The sequence below is a fragment of the Caretta caretta genome, chromosome 15 (genome assembly GCF_965140235.1).
Source record: "Caretta caretta isolate rCarCar2 chromosome 15, rCarCar1.hap1, whole genome shotgun sequence".
In the NCBI taxonomy this organism is placed as follows: domain Eukaryota; kingdom Metazoa; phylum Chordata; order Testudines; family Cheloniidae; genus Caretta; species Caretta caretta.
The window spans coordinates 21,497,880-21,514,109 of record NC_134220.1 but is presented as its reverse complement, the minus strand read 5'-3'; the positions used below and the strand labels follow the sequence as shown (position 1 = coordinate 21,514,109).

Sequence of the window (16,230 nt, the reverse complement as noted above, 5' to 3'; positions counted from 1 at the left end):
AGCCTGTTGTAAAGCTACAAATATCTAGATGAGTTTATGTACCCCTGGAAGACCTCTGCGTACTCCCAGGGGTACATATACCCCCAGTTGAGAACCACTGATTTACATGATCTTTTTAATAGAATGTCTCTCCATACGTGGTTTGCAAGTGATGGTTAATAAAAATATCCTACACATTAAAAGCCAAACTAAATTAATAAGTCTTCAAGAATCCTCTGAAGCATACCTCATCATATATAACGGTGGAGATGTGAAAATAAAATGTGCATTGCTTTCATGCACCACTTCAACTCAGTTTCCCCCATTCCTGTAGAAACTAATTTACCAAAGGCTGTTGTTTAGTTCTTACACCATATGCTGGCCTGTAGCAGAGGGGTGAATTTCTCTGGGTGCTCAGTTTTGGGGGTTTGATTAGATACAAACTCTAGTATAATGCTTACTATTGTACTTTTCTAAGCATCTTCCTTTCTTGCCAACAATCAAAATATCATTTATTGAGCTTAAAGATGCCTTATAGATGCCTTTTAAGATTTATTGAGCTTAAAGAAATTTAATGCTTAGGGGCAATCCAGAGTTGTTGAAGTCAAAGGAAAGACTCCCATTGACTTCAGTAAGCTTTGGGTAAAGGGTGAAGTGCACAACCTGTAGTCTTGGGCAAAACTTCAGAACAAAAGGGAACTTTGTCTGACTAAAGTCAGCAGGGATCAAGTCAAGGAATTTTAATGACAACTAAAGACATATTTTCTGTGACTTCATCAGAAGGGAAAGTGAGAGGAAACAGGTAATTTATAATGCTGTATCATGGACTGTATCACATTTTAAATGAATCACTGTTTGTTATAAACTTCACTATGGAATGTGGTTCATTTACTCTTACCACTTCCAATCGACATACCTGGCCTGTCAAAAGGCTTAGGCTTTGTCTACACTAGCACTTATGTCAGCTAAACTTTTGTCGGTTGGGGGGGGGTTTCCCCACACCCGACCGACATAAGTTTCACGGACAAAAGCACCAGTGTGGACAGCGCTATGTCGACAGGAGAGCATCTCCCACCTACATAGCTACTGCTGCTATTTGGGGGTGGTTTAATTATGCCCACAGGAGAGCTCTCTCCTGCCAGCATGGAGCAGCTGTACAGGAGACCTTCCAGCAACACAGCTGCAGCAGTACAGCTGTGCCATGGTAAGGTCCGTAGGGTAGACATAGTCTTAGTCAATCAGGGCCTGTGTATTCTATAAGATACATATATGGAGAGTATATACTTAATGCACAGCAACAACTATATGGGTTTGAACCAACTCCCACTGAAGTCAATGTGAGTTATTCCACTGACTTCTACTAGAATTGCATCAGGCCCTAAGTTAGGTTAAAGAGGGAGAATGGAGGAAGGGGACGGGAGAAGAGTCCCTAATTACAAGGGCCACAGAGAAATCCTTAAGCCAGGTGAAGGAGTAAAAGAAATGTCAATGTAAGGGCAGGATGGCAACAAACTTAATTTGTGCAGGAAAGAAACCCAAATATCAGAAGGACTAATTCCCCTCGAAGGCCTCAATTTGGCAAGGCACTTAAACATATGTATAACTTTAAGATTGGGAGTAGTCCCATTGGCTGAATCAGGACCGCAGCTGGTAGATTCATATGCCTATTCACAAGCCAGCCCAAATGAGTTAAAACAAGTGTAACACATTACCAGTCATGTAATTGTGGAATGGTAATTGTGTACCAGTGAATGTGTCTATAGTGGAGTACTAGGTATATATTGTAATTAACAGAGTAGGTTGCAATTAAAGAAATACTATGATTTAGTGAGTTTTAGTTTCTCATTGCTATGGATTAAACACAACATATAAAAAAGTACACAAAGCCATGCATGTGTCGCTACATCTGAGTGTTATTTTTTGTCATGAACCCAGATGGCAAATTTTCTGGAGCAAAGGCTGTCTTTTCTACTATATTTGTACAGGGCCTAGCACAAAGGGGCCCTGATCCAGGATTGGGGTCCCTAAGCAGTACTGTAGTATAAATAAGAATACATTTTAAATAGACAGAGTGTGTACATACCAGCAAAGAGTATACACACACATTTCAAAATACACTTTCAATATTTAATTAATCCCCACTTATCTTGAATAAGCACTACTCTTGTAGCAGTAAACTAATTATCTTCCTCTCAGGGACATTATGGTTTTAAATCATTTAAATATTTCACAGATCTCCATTCACTGAATCCATTGTTATCACATGAATCTCGCTGTAACTAAATAAAAAGCCTCACTAATCTGAAGACCTGAGCAGGCTGGCTAACCTTTTCATCTCTGGCATTTCAGTAAACTTTATACTGGTGCACTTTGTCAACTGGAAACATACCAAAGGTTGATTAAATTACTTTTTCATCAGTTATAAGACTCTATGAGCTCAGACCAATCTTAGACATGATCTTATCCTACTGAACTCATTGGGTGTTTTGCAGTTGATTTTCATAGGAAAAAGAGCAGACCCTATGTCTTATCAGCTTTTCATAAACTGAACATTTGAACCACAAACTCACCCCCAGTCCATCTACTGGCATTTTTCAGGCCAATTTAACTAGGCATGTGGATTTTAAAGCACTTTGAAAAATTAGCTTTAAAATGGAAACTGTGTTTCAGCCCTACCTTCGGTGTGTCTGAGCAACACCCCCTAATATTTGCACATAAGTCACATTCCAAAATGAAGAAATATAGAGTAAAAGTTTGCTAATTAAATATGTTATACATTTATGTGATCATGTTATGTTCTTCTAAACTACTCATGTCATCAGATGGCAAAAAGGGGGTTGATTTATTCTTTGTTGTGATTTTTATAGTATCCAAAATCATGCTAAGTACCTGCCCCACCTATCATCTCTTCTACACTAGTGAGATATCAGCTCCTGCCTCCTCTCTGCCAAGAGTGCCAGCCTTCATCACCTTTTTGTTACATTTTCAAATAAGCACCTTCACACTTTCTCCCATGCTTCCCCTTATGCTTGGCAAGAGCTCCCCATAAACATCATTACCCTCCTTTACACTCTAGTCTACCATAATGCCTTCAGGGTATTTGACAATGGTTAAGCAGCTGGTATGCCGAGAATGCTGCTTTTCTTGCTGACCAGTATTGCTCCCACTGTTTCCTTGTACTCCCTGTCTGTCTGTTGTATCCATCTGTTGTCTTATGTTACATTGTAAGCTCCTTGGGGCAGGTGCTGTCTTTTTGTTATGTGCATGAAGCATAACAGGGTCCTGGTCTACGATTGAGGTCCACAGGTGCTACTGCAATACACATAATAAGTCATGACGATGATGATAATAACAATAGTATTAAACAGCATAGAACAGTAGATATCTGGAAGACAGCATTATTAGCTTCAATTGCTGATAAGTATAAGTGAGTAGTTCTATCAAAGCTTTTAAGGCATCTTTTTCACCAAAGCTGAGTTTTATAGATATCTTTTGACTGAGGCCCCTTTTGTCACACAAAACCTGCAGACCACATGAACAACCTGTTACCTGCAAAGCGGTCAACATAAGAGCCTATTAAATCTTTATGAGACAAGAGCAACAGGCATTCTTAATACCACACAATATAGCTCTAAAAGGAACCAAACAAACAAAAGAATCACACAAGGCTCCAGTGGCACAAAACCAATTCTAATAAATATGAAAACTTGGGGACATACTGAGGTTTATTATTAGCATAGAATAGTATACACAGCCGATCCACGTACATACATCCAAATCATTAGCAACAAACATTCAGCTTGCTGGTGCCTTTAAATGTCTGTACTTACACAACGTGCGATTCCTTCTTCAGTGCCAACTCAATTTTGATGACACCACCAATGCTGGATTTCTGGGACGCTGCTAATAATACTGGCAAGTGGCCCTACTCAGCCTTCCATTTCTATGTGAGGCCTGGGCCTGGAAGCGTAAGGCTGTTTATTTATTCATGGGTTTCCTAAGCTGCGCTTTGTGTCAGCTGAATAGGACAGTTACTCAATCTCAATATGGGACCTGTTCAGCATTTAGCAGGCACCTTTATGAATCATTCAGACAAAGAACACTGCCCTCATAACAGCAATATGGCCTTTTCACATGGATATTCTTTTGGACAGGTAATCCTGTGTAGAGAAACAAAGTTTCATCAATGTCCCTTTTTGAAGGGTACTGGTCTCTCTTTAAAATATATTTTACATGATACCTGTCATTTGCAACCTCAGAGGCAGAAACTCTCTTACTATATTATCTGCAAATACTCAGGGTTGTGAACACGTTTATCATGCAGATAGTCCCAGTGAACTCAGTTGGGACTACTCAAGTGTGTCAAGTTAATCACATACCCAAGTGTCTGCTGGCCTGAGGGCTATGTTTATAGAGTATGTAGTATCATGGGGCCTCGATCTTGATTGGAGTTGCGATACTGGCAGACTAGGTGGCATCTCATACCAAGGCCTCTTGGCCTTACAACACTGACAAATGCATAGCTGGAAATCAGTCTAGCTCACCTGTGTGTTAGCATTGTTAAAACAGATGTTAAATTGATAAGAATGTGGTTAGCGTTTAGACTTGATGAAATGCTTGTAGCATGCTGCATGCATTGCTCTCACTTAACGTCTGTAGCACATGGTACAAAGTTATTTTGAGTGTTTGCATTGTAAACCTCTGTAACTGTGTAACTAAAACAGGAAAGAAGCATTAATTAACGTAACCTGCTCATTGTGCATACAAGAAGGCCCACTGAAACCAAAATGAGTCATTGTGAAACATCAATGGACAAAGACTTCGTTGATTGCCCCCCACCCCTAATCCATGAAGAGGAGACAGCAGAGGTGAAAGTAAGCCAGTACGGTACGGTATGGTGTACCGGTAAGAAGAGCCAACCGTACCAGCAGGGCCGCTGATGGAACGGGGAGGCAAAAGGGGCAGCTGCCTAGCGATTTAAAAGGGCCCGGGGCTCCCGGCAGCGGCCAGAGCCCCTGGCCCTTTAAATCGCCACCAGAGCCCCAGGCGGTGCAGACTAGACAGCACTGAAAGGCAGTTTGGCCCCAGCCCCTTCCACGCGAGGCCCCACCTCTTCTGCCTGAGGCCCTGCCCCTTCTGGGCGCCCAGAGCCACCCCTTCCTTGCACAGGACCTGGCCGCCCTGCATACTGGGAAGTTCATTAAGTTACTTTCATCCCTGGGAGACAGGCACCAACACTTGTCCCCCATCACTTTGAACTCTGGGGGAAGGGAATAAAAATCCCTGACCAGAAGGAACTTGGAATGTGGAGAGGGCAATTTTTCTAAGCATAAGCAAGAGATCCCCAAGCTGCTTAGCTTGGGTTAGCCCTAAAGGACATCTAGAGCTATAGCCGCTACTATTGCTTTTTGGAATCGAGGACTGTAACGTGTGTGTGTGTGTGAGAGAGAGAGAGAGAGACCTGCTTTAATCTTGTAAATAACTCATTTCTTTTTCTTAGTTAATACATCTTTCGTTAGTGTTACAGGATTGGTTACAAGCAATGTCTTCGGTTTGAGATCTGAGGTACAATTGTCCTGGGATAAATGACTGGTCATTTGGGACTGGAAGTAACCTGAATATCATCAGGATTTTTGGTGTAAGGGACCATCTATCACAAAGACAAGCTTGCCTAGGTGTCAAGATACACCAGAGTACCCGAGGGGACGGTCTGTAACTCCGTGTTAAGGCTGTGGTAGTGCTTGTGGGGAGTTCACACTTGACATTTGGCTGGTGAAATCTGAGGGCAGGTCTACACGTAAAATGCTGCATTGGCATAGCTACACCGACGCCGCTGTGCCGCTGTAGCGCTTAAGCGAAGATGCTCCTATGCAGACGGCAGAAAGCTCTCCCATTGGCATAGTTAATCCACCTCCCCGAAAGGCTGTAGCTATGTTGACGGGAGAAGCTCTCCCGTCAACATAGCACAGTCTACACAGGGGGGTTAAGGCCAGCATAACTACCTCTCTCAGGGCTGTGGATTTTTCACACCCATGAGGGATGTAGTTATACTGACATAGGTCTGTAGTGTAGACCTGATCTCAGTATGGAGCACACCACCTCTTTGCTTCTTAGCAGTCTGCCCTGAGCTCGGCACTCACGGTCATGAGCCACTCTAGACAGCGGCTTTTAAATGCCATTCTAGAACAATTAATCAATCATACTACATATGACTTGGATTATAAGCTTCTTGGGACAGTGACTGTCTTGGTACAGCACCTAGAGCAATGGGCTCCTGGTCCATGACTAGAGCTCCTAGGCAATACAAATGATAAATAATATCTATTACTTATGGAGACTATCACTAGGTATGGAAACTACTATCTGATTTTCATTCGCTGTAAACCTTGCTACCATAGCAGACATGCACAAGCCTTATACATTGATCTATTTTCAAACTGATTAAAAATACACTGATCACACTGCTGCCAGCTCTCGTGATTTTTTCCCATGAGTCAAGTGGGCTGGGTTGGAACCAATCTTGCAATGACACAAGAAGCACCAGCCATCTAGTGAATTTCAGCTCTGCCTAGAGAGGACCACCCAGCAGCTCAGGGAGGCTGCACCCCCATCGACCCCTCCATTGCTGTGTACAATGCAGACAGCTCTTCTGTTCCTCCCCACTCCTGCAACCCTCAAGCTAAGCCAGAAAAGTGGATAAAAAAAAAAACCCTGGTTCTGTCCTCCAGCCTGGAAGAGAGTGAGGGGGACCCTAATGCAGCCTCCACTCAGCCTTTGGGGGAGGGGTGATGAATCTCAGGAGCTGCAGGAGGACCCAAGGTGAGGCTGGGGGGGGGGGGGGGAGAGGGGAGAGCTGATGGGGAGCTGGAGGGGCAGAATGGATGGGTCACAGAATTGACCGGGGGAGGAGGGGAGCAGGCAGCTGTGGGGCAGAACTGACAGGAAGTTGCGGGGCAGGAGACATGGACAGATGTAGGGATGACAATTCCTGCACTCCAAAACCACAGTGTTTTGTTTTGTTTTTTTAAACCAGTCTCGGTTTTGGAGAGGTTTGACTCATGGACTTTTACTAAAAATATCCGTGACAAGAAGGGTAGGCGGATTCAGCACCCACTGCTTCTGCTGTGGCTCCCGGTCCACGCATCGCGGCTGGGCAGCTGCAGGGGCCCCCCACCAAGACAGGAGCTGGGAGCTGCAGGGGCAGGGCTAGCTTGGAGCTCCAGCCCCGGGGCAGAAAAGGTCACCGAGGTCAATGGAAGTCACGGATTCCGTGACCTCCGTGACATAATTGTAGCCTTACTCATGATTTTTGATCCCCTGGAGTGGGCAATACTGTTGTCTTGTGTTGTATGGCAGTGGCACATACAGACCCCTAGCCAGCTCAGGGACCCACTGTAGTAGGCTCCATACAGACATGCAGTAAAAGACGGCGATGGACGGGTTGTGTGTTAGGATAAAGATATTCAGGCCTGTCTGCAAAGGCCTGTACTTTAAGAATTTAGGTGTATTCTTATCACTTGGCTAGTTCTAGAGGTATAAAAGAAAGAATCAAAATCACTGTCTGCTGGTGTAAGGGCCTTCTCTTACTGTGACAGTCTGAGGCCCTGTTCTTAGGCTAAGGCCTTTGGCTAAGCAGCAGAGGCAGCCATAAGCTGGGAAGCGAACAGTCACATCCTCACATTCCGAACTAGTCACATTGAAATAAGGTGCTATGGGGCTGTTTGGCACTATCACCTCCAGAGAAAGGGAAGTGCCTAGAAAATGTAAAAGGAAACTTAGTTTGATAGCATCCTGTCTGGCAAGAACTCACTTATCAATAGCTGGGATGTGAAATCCTCACTTCTGTATTGTCTTGTCATTATAGTTCCCACTTTGCTATTGTTTGTCTGTTTGTCTGCTGTTTATCTGTATAATCTCTGTCTGGTTCTGTGATTGTTCCTGTCTGCTGTATAATTAATTTTGCTGGGTGTAAACTAATTAAGGTGGTGGGATACAATTGGTTACATAATCATGTTACAATATGTTAGGATTGGTTAGTTAAATTTCAGGAAAATGATTGGTTAAAGTATAGCTAAGCAGAACTCAAGTTTTACTATATAATCTGTAGTCAATGAGGAAGTGAGTGGGTGTGGGAGGGAGATGGGAACAGGGAATGGGAGTAAGGAAGTTGGAATCATGTTTGGCTAAGGGTAGGAATGGGAACAGGGACACAGGTGTAAGGCTCTGTGGTGTCAGAGCTGGGAAGGAGGATACTAAGGAAGGAAACTGGAATCATGCTTGCTGGAAGTTCACCCCAATAAACATCGAATTGTTTGCACCTTTGGACTTCGGGTATTGTTGCTCTCTGTTCATGCGAGAAGGACCAGGGAAGTAAGTGGGTGAAGGAATAAGCCCCCTAACATTGTGCTTTTCCAATTTGAGCTCTATGCTTGTTGCTCCCATGAATTTCCGAGAGGCCTGGCAGGCAGCATAGAGACATCTAATATGGGGGACCAACAGGAGGCACCATCTGCACAGAGCGGAGCTGGTTCCTTCTTTGCTGAAATACAGAGAGAGCTGCAGCAGTCTTTTACCTCAGGGAATTATTCCCCTAAAGCGGGACCTGCCCCCACCTCCAACCGCATGCTCTGGAGCTGTAGGCACAAAAGCTGGAAGCAGCAGCTTCCTGGTAGCCAGGGCATGTTGGAAGCAAGTGAGTAGGCCTGAGAGAACTGCTGACGTACAGCTTCACACTGCTCCCCCAAAGCTAAATGCACAGTAATACAGGCACCCACTTAGATGAATAGGAAACTTGAAATACCAGTGTGTTTTTCCTCCCCGTTTCCTTTCCTTGGCTTGTCCCGGGTGGATACATTTTGTAACACTTGCTAACTGCTGGGTGGAAGAAGCTATGGGGGACAAACCCTTTAACGGTTTAACAAAATGTAACCCCCCCCCCCCCCCAAGAATGGGAAGGTGGAGGGAAAGTGAGCCAGAAGTCTATTAATCTGATCTCCAGTCCTAAGCAAGGCAGTCCCACTCAGAGTTTTTTAAGGGCCAGAGTACTGTATTCTTGGTAAGAGGTCAGTTATCACCTAAACTTGTGTATAACAACCGGCACCATTGTTCCTTTCCAGATATTTCAATATAAAACACACTGCTAAAAAATATAAATGAGAAATCCTGTGTCTCATCTCCATCCCCTTTATACCTGCTCCAAACATTAAAAAACAACCAACCAAATAAAAAGGGTTGCTTGTCACTAGCATGGCAGTGTAGGAGACAGGCTAGGCAGGCGAGTTAAAGGGGGCACAGTTGCTCAACTGTCCTGATTGTGCTCTGGGTGATGTCACAGCAGCTAAGTCCTGAAAATTCTGTTTGGCTGAAACCATTCAGGAAATTAGTGTCAAAATTTGTGACTAGTTTTGGGTTGACCAAAACTCCATGTTTTGGCAAATAACCTATTTACCCAAAAAACGTCACCCAGCTCTGTTGCTGACTCTGTTAGATAACAAGTTGCTTCATCTACTGAAATCTGCAAGCTACTGATGTCAGCGGGAGGGGAAGACACACAGCATCCCACAGGATCAAGACTAAATACTAGTTTCTTATTCCCCCCCGCCCCTCTCTCTCACACATGCTTGTCCTTTTGTCCTGGCTTTTTCAAAATGCAAAATCACACTGAAGTCTAAAACAACATTTCATACAGATTATGACTTTTTATTTATTTGTTTATGAACAGCTAAACCCTTTCTTCCTGGAGAGGTATAAATACTCAAGGGAATATCTTGCAACTTTGAAGGCAAAACAATATCGCTACAAAAGCAAATCACACTAATATTATTTGCCAGAGCTAGGATGTAGTGCTTTAGAAATTAATGGGAAGTATATTGTCATCTTGTGGCATATTTTACAGTCTCTAACAGTGCATTAAAAATAATCCAGTGAGGGTTTTTGTTCTTACATTGCAAATTCTTCAACCACATGACAAATGCACTGTGGTTGAAGAATCAGTAGCCAGGTTACAAGCCAGAGAACGACATTCAATGCAGTAGGCAAAATGTCAGCAATTATAAAGGTATCCATATGCCAGGGAGTTCATATGAAATGTTGTATCTGCATCAAAAGACATTTCAATGAATTTCTCTTCACAAATTACATTTCTACCCTTTGTAGAAGAATAATTTTTCTACTCATCAGTTGAAATGATTATCCCTGACCTGCCCTCGTTTTTAACTCTTGCTCTTTTTCTTGTGCCTCTATCAGTGAAATAATTTTTTATTCTGCATTATTATTATTCCTGGTAGATTGATCTATATGGAATGCAGATATATTTACGCACACACATATATATGATCCAATATACTGGATACACCCACACTCCAATGGGACTCAGCGGTGAAATACATTTATTATTGCCCATAGCTCATATGGTGGGTAAATCTAAAATGACAGACAGTAAGTAGCGTATCAGGGTGGCTGGCACTTTAAAGGAATCTGGACCCAACCTCACCTGTGATGGATCACCTACATCCTGGCTGAAACCGGTCAGATAGGCATCAGGTAACTATAGAAACCAGCAAAGGACTCAGATGGGAAGAGAGCTGCCTGGTGCAGGCAGACTCTGGCAGGAAGACCCTGGGTGAATTGGGGAAAGCTACAGGAAGCAGAATAGCTTCTGTGGGAGGCCCTGGAGCAGCATGACTCCCAGGCAAGTGGCCTGTAGAGAGAAAATCTGTAAGGAATACATAAGCCCCTGCAAAAAACCCTAGGTTAGGGGGAAGGGACAATTTATGTGCAGTATTAGTTCTATGTGGACTGAGAACAGGGCCTGACCCACATTCTGAAGGGACAGGCCAGCAGTGTACAACCAGACTATAAATTCCTTTAAACTAAAAAGGCATAATTATTCCACCTCCGTGAGAGGCAGAAGCTATGTCAGTGGGAAAGCATCTCCTGCCAACATAGTGCCAGTGTGGACAGCACTTAGGGATGCTGTAATTTGCTTCTATTTCACAGCCCTGAGCAACACAAGTTAGAGCGACTTAAGCAGTAGTGTAGATCTGCCCCCAGTGTGTGCCTATGCTGGCTGAGAGATGAGCTCTGTTTACAATGAATTTCTCTTGGGCTTCTTCCCCTTTTATTTTATTTTTGAGTCCTATAGTCTGATGATGCATTATAAACAGCCACTTCTCTTTAAGAAGAAGGGTATATATTCTGAGCTGAGATTGGCCCAAACTACAAGGTTTAGACCAAACTTCCCCGTATCCAGTTCTGTGGGTGCTTTGCCCCAACAATGGAGGAATGACTCAGTGAATATACTGCAATGTACACCAGCATGAGAATCTTCCTGCACACCTAGAATGCTCACTATTGGAACAACTTACTCGGGGCTGTGGTGGATTCTATGACACTGGTTAATTTTAAAATCAAGATTGGATATTTTTATAAAATATGTCTCGTTCAAACAGGCATTAATTCAGAGAAGTCCTATGGCTCTTTTTACACAGAAGGTCAGATTAGATGATCACGATGGTCCCTTCTGGCCTTGTAATCTATGAATCTATTCATCTAGATAAAATTAGAATTTGTTCCTCTGTGGTTGATCTCAAATATTCACTGCTAGGTTAGGATGATGATCTGGCAGAAGTGGCCCACAGTCACACTTGGGTCTGAGCCCCAGTGCCGTGCTTGAGTCCACAATGGTTAGAATTATTGCGTAGGCTCAAGAATTATTCCTTTCACTGATGAAGACAGGGAATTCATAGGCCCTGAACGGGATTGTAGCTATTCCCAATAGGTGGAGAACAACTGTGACACAGGGCTTCCAGGTCAAAGCAATACCCCAAAGTGGGGGAAACGGGTACTGACTGGTCAGCAGAGACTCTTCAAGGGGAAAATAAAAGTTAAACTCACAGCTCTGTACAGCAGACTATTTACACCTCATCTTTTCCCCAGCTTCAAACAATTTTGAAACTAATTAGTTTCTCCTGCGATAGTTACTCTCTTTAAAGGTTTAGATGTCGATCATGTTAACTTCAGACATTGGATAGAATTGCCAAAATAAGAGGACTGCCAGGTTAGCAGCAGGTGCTTCAGGAAAGCGTGTGTTCACGGAGATACTGCAGTGACCAGACAAAAAACATTCATTTGAAATAGCATCCAATCTAGGCTAAACTGTGTGGTTCTCAGGAGTTAAAACCCCACCTCTTTTGGAATGTATCATACCTCCCTGCAGCTAACATCACCTCATACGCAGTATTGCTCAACACATGAGAAATGTAAATAAGTGCTGCTTTCCCCATCTCCCCCCATCCACCCACACTTTTGTTTCTTGGATGCAGGCTCAAGTTGGCTCACCTACTAACGTATACACCCTGCCGTGCATGGGTGGGTGTTTTCAAGCTTATATGGAAGCTCTTTGGATTTACGTTTAAGACTCCCATATGGTAGACGTAAGGCATGGCCTTGAGCACACCGCCACAGGGCCTGAAACAGCCCTGCAACAACTTACTCTAAGAATGCTAGTCTGGGAAGTACTCCAGAGTAGACTGAAGCTGCTTCAGCAGTATGACGTGACCAGCTTTCTAAGGTAAAGTTATCAGGAGATAATTACACCCTACTGACTTACTGCCACTCACTTGCACTCATGACATATAGCGCCCCGGTGGAAAAAGTAAATTCACAATGATTTTATAATATAGTGTGAAACAAAGGAGCAAGATGTATCAGAGTATTAGTGAGAATAATATACTGAATAATCATCATATGTAGCATTTATGTAGACTCTTTACCTTTCCAAAGCAATACACAATACATTAAGTGATTCGCACAGCCAGGGACTCACATTCATAGACTACATAAGGGGCTGCCTAGGACAGTGGGGACCCCTGGCTCAACTGCTACCCCTGCATACCACCGGGCAGCATGGGTTTAGCTTCTTTAAGGGCACCCAATTGCAACCAGCAGTGGACAGCACATGGGAGCAACTACACTGGTGCCTCTGTAGCCCAGCCATCTCTCCACTCCCCATCAGCTGGGAGATGTAGCAGTGTGCCTCTGGGCCCTTTCAAGACAGCTCCTCCCCTTGTACCAGCATTAGGATGGCTCGAGCCATAAAATCCCTATGTAATGACAGCTTTCTTAGTGAAAGTGGATTGCTTTGGGCAGAAAAATGTCACAGGCCACACACGAGTCAGTGGCAAAAACTGGATTAAGAACATAGAAGTCTCAGTCCCCATCCCTGTGATCATTCTTCTAGATCATGCTGCTTCCCACAGTACTCTTAGTCCCAAACGATCCCAACAGACAGACAAACTATCCACAGGGATCACTTCACCCAAGACCAAAATACAGCCACCACTAGAGTGAAAAACAACAGTTCTTGAACATTGCATAAAAATACTATGCAGCAATTTATGGGTCGAAACAGAAACAGCAAATATTATTTAGTTACACAGAATGGGTCAAATTTTGCAATTCTTACTGAGTTCAATGGGAAGTTTTATTTAAGGATGCAGACTTATATATTATAAATTATATTTCATAATATTCTATATTATAAATTAATACAGAAATTAATACTGGGGTGAACATCCCACTCTTGTGAAAAATGGCATGGGATCTTTAATGACCACAAATAGCCAGGACCGGGTTATTGTACCTCTTCCAAAAGATGTCAATTTCAGTAGCTCAGTGCCCCTGAAAACTAAGATGGGGCACTGACAGAGGGAGGAAGTATGCCATTTTCTGATGCATCAAGACCACTCCTTGCAGCTCCTAGGTGTTCTTCTGATGTTTCCCATCCAGTCACTGACCCAAGCCTACCTAGTTTAGCTTATCAGATCTGGCAGGGTCACAGCGAGGTTTGGTTGCAGGCAATCATATTTACAAATGAGATGCATAATGGACAGAGACCACTCTTATCCTTCACATGTTGTTGCAAAAGAGAAAGCCATTTAATGTGCCTTGCGGAGTAACTTCCCTTTTCATTTTGTGTATCAGGCAAGAATTACTATGATGTTATTTACAACTCTGCAAAGCCATAAAATCTTGGCATCTATACTGATGGATCTCCAGAATCACTGACCCAGGAGAATGACTGAGGTCAGACTGTAGAATTTTTATGGCAGGGAGAACAATCTGTCAAACTCTGAAACTAAGGAAGACTGTAGGGTAGTACAAAAGTACAAGCTCTCCCCCCCCCCGACACACAAATTTGTGTTGGATACAGTACAGCCATTAAAACAACTACTGTAATCACTTGTGAAAGGCCATTCCTAGCACTGGCCTCGACAAAGTCACTCACTGTCCTGCACTGGTCTTTTGATTTTGTTTTTTTTAAATAGGGAGATACTCAGTATTATTCCATATAAATCATTCCGCAAAGTGGGGTGATACTTTAAAGTTCCTTGACTAAAATTCCAAGATGGGTGTTACCAGGGAAGTGGTTCATTTCCTTAGTTTTTCAGTGGTCATGGAGGGAAGGTATTTAGCTACAAGGAGATGGGGTGTGGTAGGCACTGCAGAATGGATGCCCTCTCCTCTCCTCTGAGCATAACTGGCCTCTCTATATCACTAGTTTGCCTGGACTTTCTGTATCACTAGTTACCTGATTCTTCACCAGGAATCAGCCAGGCGGAGGCAGTTCATGGTTGCAGGCCAGACCAGGGAATAGGGAAGAAATGGTATATATGCTCCAGCACTCATCACTTGAGAAGGAAGGAGGGGAGGGGCGCAGGTGGCATTGTAAAATGCATAGGAAGCATGGGATTCTCAGAGGGAAAGTTTGTGAGAGGAGATTAAGAAAGTAGGAGGAGTTCCATCTTTTGAAGGAACAGGGAAGAGCTGGGAGGGAGACATGGTTAGTTGGAGAGGAAAAAGTACTAAAGATCAGCATGTTCACCCTCAGAGTTAGAAAGGTTACAAATATTTCCCCATAGGTTTTACCTGACATTTTCTGCCCATCTATATTTATATATTAGTGTCACAGCTGTTCAGTTATCTAGATGGCATGAAAAATGAGGGGCAAAATTAGGTGCAGTGGGCACACCCTTGCTGTTACAATATAAAAGACAGAAATTAGAAGGATGGAATACACTGGAAAGCAAAGAGATTGGACTTTGTATTATACTCGGTTCACTTCAAGTGGGCATCCTGCAAAAAGTGAAGAGATGGTGAATAAGGATTGATTGGACACGGCACACACAGGGGAGACAATGGTAAAAATGACGTGCAATCTTTCCCAAGGTTTTCTTTGGGTGAAATATTTGCAATTTGTGAGTTTGGGAAGAGGAAGCATCCGTAATCCAGCTCAATGTGAAAACTGGCAGGAATGATGCAAACTGCCACAATGAGAGCTTGAAAGGGAAGGGTGGGGGAAGTATTTCTCGCTAACAATTTTAACATCAGTGCTGTTGAAAGGTTTGACTTTTTCCACAGAAAAGGATTAGAAATCATCTGTATTTTCTCATGCCTAGATTTCTTCCCAGCAGTTTTTATTCAGCTGGAATTAGAAACTCAGCTGCAAGCTACAGACGCGTTTTAAAGTGAAAATAGTTGCTTACGAAAGGTGCCAGATAGACATCCTGGAAACCGTCTACAGAACAGATACAGCACACGAGGGGGCAATACAAGCTCCCACCAACTTAACTCAGTCTTGACCTGCAGAGTCCATGTGTAAGGGTGCAACAGTAGCTTACTTTCCTGGCCCATTCAATCTGCTGAGCGGGCCTACACTGTTGTGAATTGGTTTCAGTTGAGTTTGTGGTTTTGTGATGTGGATTCTTGTCCACTAGAAAGTAACTAGACAATGAAACTCATTTCAAATAGGCCACTGAACAGCCACTAGTGGTAATTTTTGGTCACTACTGACCACCTCGTTCTCAGCCAACAACCGAGAGATAAAAGTGGAATATCTCATTACCAGCCTCCTGAGTTAGTGAGTGTCCTACCAGTTTAATTTCATGCAGGATCTCTAGTAGGATTTAGCATGCTGAATGCATGACGATAGTCAGCTAGTTCCCTGCAAATTTCACTTAACTCAAAGTGCAATTTAGCTCTTACTTTAATACATCACTATGGCCCTGACTCTGCACAGACTTACAAACATGCTTAACTTTAGGCACTAGTAGTTCCACTGACTCCAAAGATTTTAAATCACATGAGTAAAGTTAAGCAAGTGCATTAGTTTGCAGGACCAGGGCATAACTTTATTTTCCTTTCTCTGTACAGTTGGGCATATGGAGCCACTTAAATGGTATATGGCATGTA

At 43.3% G+C, this 16,230-nt stretch overlaps 1 protein-coding gene across 17 annotated transcripts in view; it reads right to left on the bottom strand.

Moving 5' to 3' along the window:
* Window positions 1-16,230, bottom strand: part of RIMBP2 (RIMS binding protein 2) — a 289,653-nt gene that overhangs the window by 212,682 nt on the left and 60,741 nt on the right. The window lies entirely within an intron of this gene.